Source organism: Neomonachus schauinslandi, chromosome 5 (genome assembly GCF_002201575.2).
Source record: "Neomonachus schauinslandi chromosome 5, ASM220157v2, whole genome shotgun sequence".
Taxonomy (NCBI): domain Eukaryota; kingdom Metazoa; phylum Chordata; class Mammalia; order Carnivora; family Phocidae; genus Neomonachus; species Neomonachus schauinslandi.
The window spans coordinates 144,427,906-144,442,605 of record NC_058407.1 but is presented as its reverse complement, the minus strand read 5'-3'; positions in this window follow the sequence as shown (position 1 = coordinate 144,442,605).

Here is a 14,700-nt window from a genome sequence, read left to right as displayed (position 1 = left end):
AGCTGGCCTGGAATGTCTACTTTGGGCCCAAGCATTGTTGTGAAAGGTTGAAAAGAATATACTAAAGACTCCTAGGTGAGGGGAAGGTAGTGCTGGGCAGAGAGGTGGTTGGTACCCTTGGGTAACTTTTATATTTTTATTTTATGTACCTTCCTCATCTCTCTTGATGGTAATTGACAAAGCCTGCTAACTGGTCTCTCTGCCCCGGGGCTAAATCTCCACCCAGCAGTCAAAGAGATATTTTTAAAAGTGTAAATCTGATCACGCCATCCCTTGCTTGAAAACCCTTCAGTGGCTTTCCATTGCAATTTTATCAAATGTAAATTCTTTCCCATGGTCTGGCACTCATTTGCTGCTCCTAAAATATGTGTCGAATAAAAAGTGGAAAATGGGGCGCCTGGGTGGCTCAGTTGGTTGGGCGACTGCCTTCGGCTCAGGTCATGATTCTGGAGTCCCGGGATCGAGTCCTGCATCAGGCTCCCTGCTCGGCAGGGAGTCTGCTTCTCCCTCTGACCCTCCCCCCTCTCATGCTCTCTCTATCTCATTCTCTCTCAAATGAATAAATAAAATCTTTAAAAAAAAAAAAAAGTGGAAAATGTTTTATGTCTTTTTGTTCCAAACCTATATATTTTTTTAAAGGCATTTTAAAGTGTAAAAAGGTTAACACATCTAAAATTATTTCGTATTCAGGGAACCATCCCATGTGCCATGAATGTCCATTTCCCTGCATCTTCTCTATCCCTGGGTATTCCATCGTTTTAAATTTTAACCATGGCCGATCTGCAGGATGAAAAAGTGTCTTGTGTTTAATTTGGATTTCTTACTAACTAGGTTGAACATGTTTCACTAGTTGTTATGGTTTTGGTTTGGTTTGGTTTTATGACCAAATAAATGAATATAAGCCTAGTTGGTCCATATCTAAAATCCACATCAAGGGGGCGCCTGGGTGGCTCAGTCGTAAGCGTCTGCCTTCAGCTCAGGTCATGATCCCAGAGTCCTGGGATTGAGCCCTGCATCAGGCTCCCTGCTCCGTGGGAAGCCTGCTTTCCCTCTCCCACTCCCCCTGCTTGTGTTCCCTCTCTCGCTGTGTCTGTCTCTGTCAAATAAATAAATAAAATCCTTAAAAATAAATAAATAAATAAAATCCACATCAAGGATTCCTGCCCTTTGTCTATATCATGAGTATTTTTTCCCCTATTTGTCATTTGTTGGGTTAATATCTTGAAAAATATAAAAGATATTGCATACTCGCAAATGAATCTCATAGTTCGCAAATATAGGAGGTTAAAAAAACTTGGGTGTATATATTGGGAACATTGTTAATAAGGAAGAATAAACAGGAGCTGATATTTATGTATCATGTGGGCTGTTTTACCAAGAGCATCCTTTATTCTGGGGGGCAGTACTCTTTTTTTTTTTTTTAAGATTTATTTATTTATTTGAGAGAGAGAGATAACAAAAGAGTGAGAGTGAGCACAAGCAGGGGGAAGGGTAAAGGGGGAGACTAACCAGCTCCCCTCGGAGTGGGGATCCCACCATCCCTAGGTCACCACTGAAGGAGCTGAAATCAAGAGTCAGATGCTCAACCAACTGAGCCACCCAGGTGCCCTGGCAGCCTTTTTTATAAAAGTCCACTAGGAATTGGTCGCCACGAAGTCTGTCCCAACTCTTCGCTCTGCCAGTCTAACAGCCATAGACAATAAGTACATGAGTGGGTGTGACTGTATTCAAACAAAACCTTGTGAATGGACACTGAAATGTGAAATTAACATAATATTCCTGTGTCATGACATATCATTCTCTGATTTTTTTTTTTTTTCAACCATTGGAAAATGTAAAAACCATTTTTATCTCCTGGGCTCTACAAAAACAGGAAAGAAACCAGACAAATGTGGCCAATGAGCTGTAGTTTGCCAGTGTCTGCTTTATCCCATTTGAACTTAACTGTCTCTTGGTGAGGTGTACAGGGAGGCGTGAGTCTCTATTTCCAGTACATGCAGAAGCAAGTTCAGACAGATGAGGGCACGTACCTCATGTGGTCTGGCTGCGTCCTGCTCCATCATATACATGCTCCAAAGAAAAACAAATGAGAGCAAACGGGTCAGTGGAAGCCAAAAGCTTCTGTTCAAATCCAAAGTGTTAACAGGTTTTAGAAACTGAAAGGTTACTAAACTCTAAGGTTTTATTTTTATTTTAATTTTTTAAAAAGATTTTGTTTATTTATTTGACAGAGAGACACAGCGAGAGAGGGAACACAAGCAGGGGGAATGGGAGAGGGAGAAGCAGGCTTCCTGCCTGAGCAGGGAGCCCGATGCGGGGCTCGATCCCAGGACCTTGGGCTCATGACCTGAGCCGAAGGCAGACGCTTAACGACTGAGCCACCCAGGTGCCCCCAGACCAGATACTTTTAAAAAGGCATACTCTCGTGTCCCTCTGAGAGTAACTGTCTCAATACTTTCCTTGCCCAGCTGGATCCCATCAATGCTGCCCACTTTAAACTCAGCAAAGATGAGCCTTTCAAACAAGACCAGGATGCCTGGAGGGAGGTGGAGCCTTAGGAGGTTGGGACACTGGAGCTCCAGCTTCACGGAGTTAGACTTACTCAGAATCCTGGTTCCGTCACTTATTTGCTGTGTGACTTTGGACAAGAAGTTGCTAATCTCTCCATAAAAGAAAGATAATCGCATAGGGTTGTCGCTTTCAGTGCAAATTTGAATCCTCATGATAAAAATCGGGGTAAGGCTCCTTTTTGTCTTGAAGTGAAATCATGCATGAAATCATGCAAGAATCCAGGAGCCTCAGGGTGGGTAGGACAGAGAGGTCTGCAGCACCCTCTGCCTATACTCTCGCCACTCGGGCAATCCCTCCCTGAGCTGATAAACAGAAATACCTGCCCTCCGTGGTCAAAGGTAGTGTTGAATGATTAGCTTTAAATGTTGCCAAGTCTTCAGGAACACCACCCTCCCAGAAAATATGGGAGCCTGTAACCCAACCTGCCTAGCTGCTGTGAAAAGTGGAGTTAATATAGAAAAAGTGGCTGACACAGAGTGGACCAGGCAAAACAATGGCAACTTGTGTGCATTCAGTGGCAGAGTTTTAATTTAGGAATTCCTTGGATGTGGGTTTGGAAATATTACCAGGCCTGCCTGGGTGAGGGCAACCGGCGCGTCTGTTAAGAGCTCCCACGGCGTGGCATGCAGGCTGTCAGAGCTGAAAAAAAAATTTTTTTTTTTTAAATAACAGCTTTATCGAGATGTAATTTACATGCTACATAATTCTCCTATTTTAAGTGCATAATTAATTCAGTGGTTTGTAGTGTTTGTAGGGAGTCGTGCAACCATCAGCAGAGTCAATTTAGAACATCTTCGTTTCTCCCCCTGATCCCGACCTACTAGCAGTCACTCCCCATTCCCTGCTCCCCCACCCCCAGCCCCCGGCAACTTCTAATTTACTTTCTGTCCCTATGGATTTGCCTATTCTGGACGTGTCCTATAAATGGAATCATACAGTATATGGTCTTTTGTGTCTAGCTGCTTTCACTTCAGTGTATTGATTTCAAGACTCACCCATGTTGTAGGAGGTATAAGTGTGATGTTCCTTTTTATGGCTGAATAATATTCTGTTGTATGGAGAGACCACTATTTTATTTATCCATCTGTCAGTGGACATTTTGAGTTGTTTCCAGACGTGAAATCTTGATGCTTTATTGGATCGGTTCTTGGGCCAGTTAACCTCCTACTGCCTTGGATTCCTCATCTGTAAAATGGGGGCAATATAACACCCTGATCATAGGCAGGGCCACTACCACCCTCTATAGACGCCCCCATGCAAATTCAAAAGAGGTGCCCCTCTTGGCAGACACCTGTCTCATCCCATGGGAGGGTGAACAGATTGAGCCTTTGTTGTCAGAAGCAAGGTTAGCTAGGGCTTCCTGGGCTGGATTTCAGCCTTCCCCCTTAAGTGTACAGTTTTTTGATTTTAGCTTTATAGTTTCCATTAAAAATGCCATTTTCCAAAGTCACTTAAGTCAGCTTCTTCTTTCCTTTACCTCCTTTAAAGAGGTGAGAGCTTCTTTGTCATATACTTATTTGTCACTGTCTGCATTCCATTTTGGGATCCGCCAATATCTCCCTTGACTTTTTTTTTTTAAGATTTATTTAGGGGTGCCTGGGTGGCTCAGATGGTGAAGCATCTGCCTTCAGCTCAGGTCATGATCTTCAGGTCCTGGGATCAAGCCCCATAGGCTCCCAGTTCAGCAGGGAGTCTGCTTCTCCCTCTCCCTCTCCCCTCTGCTCATGCTCTCTCTGTCTCAAATGAATAAATAAAATCTTAAAAAAAATAAAAATAAAGATTTATTTGAGGGGGGAGGGGCAAAGGGAGACAGGGAGAGAGTCTCAAGCAGACTCTGCACTGGGTGCAGAGCCTGATTCCACGACCTGAGCCGAAACTGAGTCAGACGCTCAACTGACTGCATCACCCAGGCACCCCAACTTTTTTTTTAAGGTTTCATTTTTTTAAGTAATCTCTACACCCAACGTGGGGCTCGAACTTAAAACCCTGAGATCAAGAGTCCCGTGCTCTATGATCTGAGCCAGCCAGGCATCTCTCCCCTCTTGAGTTTTTTTTTTTTTAATATTTTATTTATTGACAGAGAGAGTCACAGTGAGAGAGGGAACACAAGCAGAGGGGGTGGGAGAGGGAGAAGCAGACTCTCTGCTGAGCAGGGAGCCCGATGCGGGGCTTGATCCCAGGACCCTGGGATCATGACCTGAGCTGAAGGCAGACGCTTAACGACTGAGCCACCCAGGCGCCCCTCCCCTCTTGAGTTTTTTAAAACATTTGTCTACATTAGAATTCACTCTTGCTGATGTAAGATTCTATGGGTTTTGCAAATGCATAGGGCAAACAATGATTTGCAGCCACACTTTATGACTATAAGCATGGCTCTCTGCTCATGAGGTTCTTGTGACATTTAAATGAATTACTTTATGGAAAGTACTCAGGACAGGGCCTGGCACATATTAAGTACCCATCACATATGAGCTGTTTTAACTGTCAAAGATATCTCAGAGGCCACCGCCTGGTGGGCTCTGTCCACCGTGGGGTGGGGGTGCTAGAGACCAGCAAAGTAACTGCAGACACTGAGTCAGCATCACCTGGGGGCACTTCTGAAAAATGCCGCTCTCTGGCCGTACCCTCAACCTACAGAGAGTCTCCCTGGGTGGGATACTTAATGGAGCCTTTTCTGGGCTGGTGGCACAAAAGATCATGGGACTACACACACCCTGAGAAGTGGCTTTGGCTTGCCTTGTGTAATGTGGATCAGAAAGCACTGGAGAAATCCTGGTATCTCTAGGGTGAAAGGGAACAAAGGAAGTGTCTGCTATCTGCTCTGGCAGAACCTGGGGAGCCCACTGTACCCAGAGAGTCAACCAAGAAAAATGGTTATGGAGTGGAGATCTCAGATGACGGTCACCTGGATTCTCTCCACTGCTAACCCACTCTGAAGCCCTGGGTAATGCCTGTTTCCTGGGCTCTCAGCCTTCACCATCTTGGAGGTTCCCTGTAGGTCTGCTCTAATGTGATAATGTTGGTGTATGTTTCCTCCAAATGTTATTATTAAAGTATTATATGCACGTGATAAAAGAAAAAATTCAAACAGTACAGCAAGGGTCAACAAATTTTCCGTAAAGGGCCAGACAGTAAATATTTTGGCTTTGCAGGCCACACGGTCTCTGGTTCAGCTGCTCAGCTCAGCCTTTGCAGGGTGAAAGCAGCCACAGACAATACATAAATGAATGAATGCAGTTTTCCAATGAAACTTTATTCAAAAAAGCAGGCACATGCAGAATTGTCCCACGGGCCATAGTTTGCTGATTCCTATAGAAGAGAAAAGCGTAAAGTGAAAGATGGACATGGTACCCCCCCAATTCTTGTTGCCATTCCTCAGAAGAAACCTATGTTAACAGTTTCTTGTGCATAGTATTGAGGCTAAAAGTGGGGGTTGGAAGTCAGATGTCTTAGATCCTATCTGGGCTCCTGTGTGCCCATGGATATATAAAATGGGGATACTATTAATATTAGAGTTATTGTATAAAAGAGAAATAAAACAAGCCAGGTAACATCATAATTTATGGTAAAACAGAAAAAGCCCGGGGGCGTCTGGCTGGCTCAGTTGGTAGAACATGCATACGACTGTTGATCTCAGGGGTTGTAAGTTTGAGCCCCATGTTGGGGGTAGAGTTTACGTTAAAAAAAAAAAAAGAAAAGAAAAAGCAAAAGCCCAATCCACTTCCCACCCTCACTGCCTTGAATATAATAGACATACAAAAATGTATTGTTGAATTGATAAACCAAATCAAAGAGTTGAGAAGTAACGAAGATGTTCTACCATAAATAGTTGATATAGTTGGGTTAATGACCAACTCAATAGATGTTCCAAAAATGTTTGTTGCATTATTTGATTTAAAATACTCCCCCCCCCCCCCCCCAAAAAAAACCCTCCAGAATTAACAATCATTCTCCTCAGGCAGGAATCAGGGCAGTTCAATTTAAATTTGGCCCAGTAAATTAGGGTCACCTGGCAGGCTCAGTCGTAGAGCATGTGACTCTTGATTTCAGGGGTTTTAAGTCTGAGCCCCATGTTGGGCTTAGAGATTACTTAAAACTAAAATCTTAAAAAAAAAAAAAATAAATAAATAAATTTGGCTCAGTAAATTAAATGCAAAATCTGAAACAGAGCAATAACAACAATGTAGATTCATTAATTGCGTATTTGTATTCTTTTTCCTCTTCTCTTGAATTTCCACTCTGAGATATCTCTAAGAATTTCATTCCATATTCTTAGTTGTATTTTACCATTGCTTCCTTTTTGTTTTGTTACTTCAAGCCAATAGCAGAATTCACCTCTGAATAAATAAGTAAACAAAACAAAGTGGTTACACTGGGAGTCTGCTAAAAGGTCACTCTTTTTAGGGCCTCAGTTTTTCTTATTGTGAGAAAAAAATACCTAAATAACACCCAATCCTGGTGTGCCTGGCTGGCTTAGTCTGTACAGCGTGAGGCTCTTGATCTTAGGGTTGTGAGTTCAAGCCTCATGTTGGGTCTGGAGCCGACTTAAAAAATAATGGTAATAAAATAAAATCCTTAAAAATATGTAAGTAAATAACACCTAATCCTGAAACACATTGTTCTTTGCCATTTCAAAATATTGTTACTGTTTTTAAAAGAAATTCCAAAGGATCTCACGAAATGTAGATAATTGAATTATACACAAGAATCTCCTTTATGCCTTACTTTGGTAGACATGGGTGAGGAGCAGCAGAGATTATTTGTGAACAAAAATTACTTTCTAAAGAAATGTGACAGTTATTAACACGGGACATTATCTTTCTGTATTAAGTCTTTGGGGGTTCTGGGTTATTAAAAAAGCCAGGGAAAACACTCACCAGGTTGCCTGGCACACAGTAAGTGCTTAATAAATGTTCTCCATTGCTTGCGTGTAATTTTCTTTAATCCAGAAGGGATCTCGATGTTCTCAAGCTTGCTTGTTGCCCTGAGAACCTGAGACTGAAACTCTTTCCCTATCAACCCTGATATCAAATGCCATTATTTTAATTAATTTAAATTTCCCGAGTTCCCATCTGGCAGATAAAATCCAGTTCCTGTTTGCAACAGTCACTGAACTCTTCCTGTAGTGTAAGAAATCTGCCTGCAAGTGGTATCAGTGTGTGTATTCATTGATTCGATAAAAAGTATTTCCTGTGCAAGCGCTATGAAAGGGAGGACCTGCTCCTTGATTGGCAACAAGAGCCCAGCCGCCTTGTGTCCTGTGTGTTAAGTGCCCAGAAACGTGGGACTAGTGGTTCCAAGAACGGGTGTTTCCAGCTAGAGGATGAGCCACCGTCTTATGCGACAGGGGACCCCCCTTGCTCTCTTGCAGCAGTATTTCTTTTTTTCTGCTCCTCGTGGAGCAGCCTCCAATCTAGACCTTGAACACCCAGGCCAGGAGAGGCGCTCTGCCCATGTTTGTTGAATGAATGAATGTGTGTGAGGTTCAGAAGTGTTGAATTTTACTTTTAACACATATTCTCCACCCTCCTTGCCAAAATGTCTTTGAAAATAATGTAATTATCCAGGTCAGCAGTTTTATTTTTGGAGTTATAAATAGGAAAGTAAATTGAGTCATTGAATAACCCAGCGGCAATTCTAGAGGCATTTTTGGTTGCCACAGCTGGGGTTGGGGGTGCTCCTGGCATCCAGTGGGTGGACCAGGGACGCTGCTTAACATCCTACAGTACACAGAATAACACCCCCCGCCCGCAAAGGATTAGCGGGTCCAAGTGGCAGTCATGCCGAACCCATCCTAAGCAAGGAGCCTGGGACATTGGTAGGCAGCACATGGTGTCTCAACCTTTGCAGCCGGCAGAGTTGTTTGAAACCCATTTCCACCACTGCCTACCTATGCCTCAGTTTCCTCTTCTGTATGATAAAAATAATGCTTTCTACCAGAATGCAAAGATATGACATAGTGATTAGAAACATATGCTATGGGGGGCGCCTGGGTGGCTCAGATGTTTGGGCGTCTGCCTTCGGCTCGGGTTGTGGTCCCAGGGTCCCGGGATCGAGCCCCACATTGAGCTCCTGACTCAGTGGGGAGTCTGCTTCTCCCTCTCCCTCTGCCTCTCCCCCTGCTCATGCTCTCTCTCTATATATATATCTGTGTCTCAAATGAATAAATAAAATCTTTAAAAAAAAGAAGAAACATATGCTATGGGATAAGAGAATACCCTACTTCAAATCTTTACCTTATTTTTTTTCTTAGTGTAGTAAAATACATACAGTAAAATTTACCATTAGTAACATTATGTACGTTTGTGTTATGTAGTTATTACTGCTCAATTTCCAGAACATTTTTTTTTTTTTTTATTCATGAGAGACAGAGAGAAACAGAGGGAGAAGCAGGCTCCCAAGGAGCGGGAAGCCCGATGTGGGACTCGATCCCAGGCCCTGGGATCATGACCTGAGCTGAAGGCAGACGCCCAACCATCTGAGCCACCCAGGCGCCCTCCAGAACATTTTTATGACCCCAAAAGGAAACCCCCATAGCCATGAAGCAGCCACCCCCCCAGCCCCATAGTCAGCCCCTGGCACCCACTAACTTGTTTTCTGTCTCTATGGATTTGTCCACTCCAGATATTTCATATAAATGGAATCATAGAATATGTGGCCTTTTGCATCTGGCTTCTTTCATTTACTAGCTTTTTTTTTTTTTTAAGATTATATTTTTAAGTAATCTCTGCACTCAATGTGGGGCTCGACGTTACAACAGTGAGATGAAGAGTCGCATGCTCCACAGACAGAGCCAGCCAGGCACCCCCTCACTTCCTAGATTGTTTTTAAGGTTAATCTGTCTTGTAGTGTGGACTGGTACTTCATTTCTTCTAGCGGCTGAATGATCTGTGGATAGACCCCATTTTGGTATCCATTCATCTGTCCATGGACATTTGGGCTATTTCCACCATTTTAGCTGTTGTGAATAGGGCTGCTATGAACATTTAGTGTGCAAGGTTTTGTTGGGGGCCCTGTTTCCGGTTCTGTTGGGTAGAGACCCAAGAGTAGAATACCTGGGTCACTCCCTTGCTAGTTCTGTGTTCGACTTCTATGAAGTAACCCTTCTACTGCTCTTTGTCACCTCTGAGACACCAATCGCCTTCCTTTTCTTCTGTCTTGGTTTTGTCATTTCTTTAAGAGGGGTGCATGACAGTTTTATTTCTCAGGGTTGTTGAGAAATTAAATGAAGGAGTTAATGTAAAGTCCTTGGAACAGTGCCTGGCAGGACGAAAGTACTCAATAAATATTAGTGATGATTATCATGCTTACCTGGTTGTGAGGATTAAGCAGGATAGCCACTTAACGCGTGTTACCTGGTGAAGCGACCAGTGACTTACTTGGTTTACAGTTGGAGCTGAAACAGTTGTGTGAAGAATGTACCTAAGGTGACAAACTTCTACGTGAATATTGGCTAAATAAAAACACAGAGCAGTTGCCTTTGAAGCAAAGGGTGCTTACTGAAGATTTTGCACGATTCAAGAGCAGTTCTGTGGAAAGGTGGCCTGTGTCTGTTTTCCAGCTAACTTGGACGAGAAAATGGTGTAAATGCGGTTGGGAAGTGATGGGACTCCTGATCACCTTTGGGGTATAAAGTAAATCTCTTATTAATATTTTTCTATTGGGTTCTATGGAGCCAGATTGCCTGGGTTCAGATGTGGGCTTGTTTTTGGCTAGCTGTGTGACCTTGAACTAGTTACTTAATCTGGAGACTGTACCTCAGGGACCTCAACTGTAAAATAGCACCTGCCTTGTAGGATAGACGTGAGAATAAAAGAATTATTATACGGAATGCTCTAAACAGTCCTGGGCTCACAGAGAGTGCTCTTTATTTTTTTATTTTATTTTATTTTTTAAAGATTTTATTTATTTATTTGACAGAGACCCAGCGAGAGAGGGAACACAAACAGGGGGAGGGGGAGAGAGTGAAGCAGGCTTCCCCGCCGAGCAGGGAGCCCGATGTGGGGCTCGATCCCAGGACCCTGGGACCATGACCTGAGCTGAACGCTGACGCCTAATGAGTGAGCCACCCAGGTGCCCCAGAAAGTGCTCTTTAGCGGAGTGTTTCTCTTGTCTTTTCCCCCCAAATCACATAATTGAAAATATCCCATTGTTCCCTATTCTTATCCTTAAAGACTTTATTTTATTTTATTTTATTTATTTGACAGAGAGAGAGAGAGACAGCTAGAGAGGGAACATAAGCAGGGGGAGTGGGAGAGGGAGAAGCAGGCTCCTGGCCGAGCAGGGAGCCCGATACGGGGCTCGATCCCAGGACCCTGGGATCATGACCTGAGCTGAAGGCAGACGCTTAACAACTGAGCCACCCAGGCGCCCTTCCCTATTCTTATCCTTTTAAGAGGGTCTGACCAAGAGGGATGGATAATGGTTTGACTAATTTTCCTAAAAACAGACAAACCAACAAAATGAAAGAAAAAAAAAGAGGAAAAGAAAACACTGATGTCTGCCCATGTTTTCACAGCCTCTTATCAGTGGATCTTTGTTTTGAGTGCCAGGTCACACTACCAAAGCATCTTTTTTTTTTTTTTAAGATTTTATTTATTTATTTGACAGAGGGAGAGACAGCGAGAGCAGGAACACAAGCAGGGGGAGTGGGAGAGGGAGAAGCAGGCTTCCTGCCGAGCAGGGAGCCCGATGTGGGACTTGATCCCAGGACCCTGGGCTCATGACCTGAGCCGAAGGCAGACGCTTAATGACTGAGCCACCCAGGCGCCCACCAAAGCATCTTTGTGAGCTGTTTTTCAAAAAATAAAAACAAGATGCTACCGTCCGCACGCACACGTGACCAACCATGGGCAGTCATTGTAGCAAAGAGCTTGCGTCTTGCCTCTCCTTTCCCAAAATACAGCCCAGGAAAATGTTGGTCATGGGACTTTGTTTTAATGAGACACCTGTGCTCATTTCTGCTCCTCATTTTCCCTGAAAGTAGCCCAGTCCCTGGCGCACAGTAGGTACTCAACCTGTGAAAGGATGGTGGGTCAGGAACTGGGGGCTGGGGTCTCCGGTCATTCTGCCCTTGCTCTTCCAATAACTATCTCACAATCTCTGGATCTTGAAGTGTTTAAAGTTTATCATTTCATTTGACTTCCAACGGCCCCTTTAGATAGAAACTGTCTTCCTCATTTCCCTGGTAAGAACCTTGAGTTCAGAGAGGTTGTAAGCTTCCCAAGTTCAACTTTGCAGAACCTCCTGTGAAAACCTACGTCTTTGGGTTCTGAATCCTAAAACCCCTTACCCTCCCACACCGCTTCTAGCTTCATGACCTTGACCTTGGCCAGCCTTATCTCCTTTAAGCTCATATCCTCCTAACTAACCCAGTGGTTGTGGGGTTAGGTCATCTTTCCAGGCATGGATTATCTAAGAATTTAGTTATCCTGAGAAATAAAAAGCTCCTGTTAATTCCATTTTCCCCTCTGACACTTCCATTAAATTATTTTAGACCCTGGCCAACATCGCTGCCAGGTAGATAAATATTTTGGTTCTCAAGAAGAAAAACCAGCCGGCTGTTTATGCCAAGTCATGGCACGGGCCCTGAGAGCGGCAAAAATATGTTTTGCTCAGGGAGTAATGATAGGGTGGCCCCTCCCTGCACCTACTGACTCTACCTAATGACAAGTCAGTTGCTCCAGCGGTTCCTGTCTCCCCGGTTTTCCTGTCCCTTTCTTAGGTCCCCAGTTTCTGAATCACGGTGAGGGTTGTGAAATTTAAACAAAAAATTGGCAATGATTAGAAATGGTGCCCCGAGTTGCCTTGCCCTTCGCAGCTCCAGGCCCTTTGGAGACATCTTGGCATTCAACCTCCCAGGAAGCCAGCATTACTCAGCTGATTTGCGTCTTCTGTAGCATTCTTCCCTACACACCCCTTCTGTGAGCAAATGGGCTTTACAGCTAATGCAGACAAGATTCTACCAGGGGAAGATGCAGACAGGCTAGCAGAAGCCTCTGGAGTAACTGAGTCTGGGCCTTCTTCATAGGCCTCAAAGGGCACTGGTACTGCTTTTTCCTGGTAGCTGACGTGGCCTAGAATTGAACTCCCCACCTACCAGCTATTCCTAGAGCAAGGCAGGAAAGAGCAAAGCAGTAATGTCATTGAATCCTTATGAAAGGCCTTTAAAGCGAGCAGGCAGTCTTTTGTCTCCCAAGCAAACCCCTAGCTCCTGGCAGTTAGTAAACATCAGCTGAGGTGAAACCATTCACTCCTTCTTTATTGAGCATTTACTATGTACCAGGCACTCTGCTAGGTGCTGAGGATACAGCTGTGACATTTCTCTCCTTGAGATGCTTCTAGGACGGGAGACAGATATTTGTTTTCATGTTTTATTATTGTGTAATAAATTACCACAAACTCAGAGGCTTAAAACAACCTCTCTCCCCCCCCCCCCCCCGCCCACCCAACTCCAGCCTATCAGCAAGTCCAGCCAGTTTGACCTGTCCACACACCTACACCTGAACTCTTTTCTCCATGTCCACCACACCAGTCCAGTTCATCTCCGTCTCTCCCCTAGACTGGGACCAGCTCCCATCCTGGCCTTCCTCACTCATTTTTGTCCTTCGCAAGATACCCTTTTTAAAAAATCAGTTTTACTGCGATATGATTCATGTATCATACAATTCACCCACTTGAAGCGTATAATTCAGCAGTTTTTAGCATATTCACAGAGTGGTGCAACCATTAGCAGAATCAAATTTTAGGATATTTTCAGAACTCCCCAAAAGAAGCCCTGTGCCTAGGAGCCGGCCCTGCTCAAACCCTCCACCCCTCAGTCCTCAATCTACTTACTGTCTCCATGGATTGCTTTGCCTGCTCTGGATGTTTCACGTACTGGGAATCGTTCACTATGTGTCTTTTGTGTCTTTCATTGGGCACCATGTTTTCAAGGCTCATCCACGTGGTAGCACGTCGCAGTGCTTCATTCTTTTGAATTGCCAAATAGTATTTCATGGGATGGGTATACCCCATTTAATTTACCCACCTTGCAGGGCATCCTTTTTACTCATCTATTTCCCTGGTTGGTTTTGAACCCAGCCATGAAGATAAGGTTGGGCGGTGTGGAACCCGGATAGGCATTGTGTATCACTCCCTGTCACCCCTTTCTCCGCCGGAAAGTTCCTTTCTGCCCTCCCCCAAGCCTCTAGAGAGCTGGAGGGGAGGATTCCTTTGCATCTGAGAATGTCTCATTAGCATTTGTGAGAATTTGTGTGAATAACAACACCTCTTCGGGACCTGGGGGTGACCCAGGGACTGGGATTGATTTCTGGTGAAGTCACTCCTTCCCTCTTGTTTGCTGCCTTCCTTGGTCTATCAAGAAATTCCACTGGTGGGAAACCTTCGCGTAACTGAAATGCTTGGGGGGCGGGGGTGCCCAGTCACATTTGAATCATACATTCATTGAACAAATATTTATCGGGTCCTTACTATGTCCCAGACATTTGGGACACCACAGCGCCCAAAACGTTCTTTTCTGGGTAGGGAGATTTATGTCCTTTTTGCCCATTTTCTTATTCACCTACGCTGCCTCGGTACCATAGAAAAGCTGAGGCGCGCTACTCACTAGTCTGGGCTGATGTGAGGGGAACCGATGAAGGCCACGTGAAGAGCTATTTGGGCCGGTTCCGAGAGACTAAACTTTTCTGCTTTGGACTATGGCGAGAACCTAAGTTCTCCCACGTTAGGTTCTGGGTGTGTACATGACAGCTCGGTGAAGGGTGGGGTGTTAAATACTACTAGTAGTACTGTAGTACTAATGACCACGACAGTCACGGGTGGTACGCGTCGTCCCGCCTCTGTCCCGGGCCCTGTTCTAAGCAGCCTGGTGAGCTACACGCCCAAGGTCACACGGCCGCCGCTCCGAGGGCCCCCGGGTCTGTCCGGGCGGACCCGGGCCCCCGCGCTGGGCAGGGCACCCGGCGCTCTCCCCCTAAGGCCTGGAGAGCCGCACCTGCGCGCCCCGGGGCTCGGGGGCCGGGAGGCGCGAGGGGCGCGGGGAGCGCGGGGGGCGCGGCGCCAGGGGAGCGGGAGCCGGAGCGAGCGGGCGGGCCGAGGCGGCGGAGGGCGGAGCAGGGGAGGCGGAGC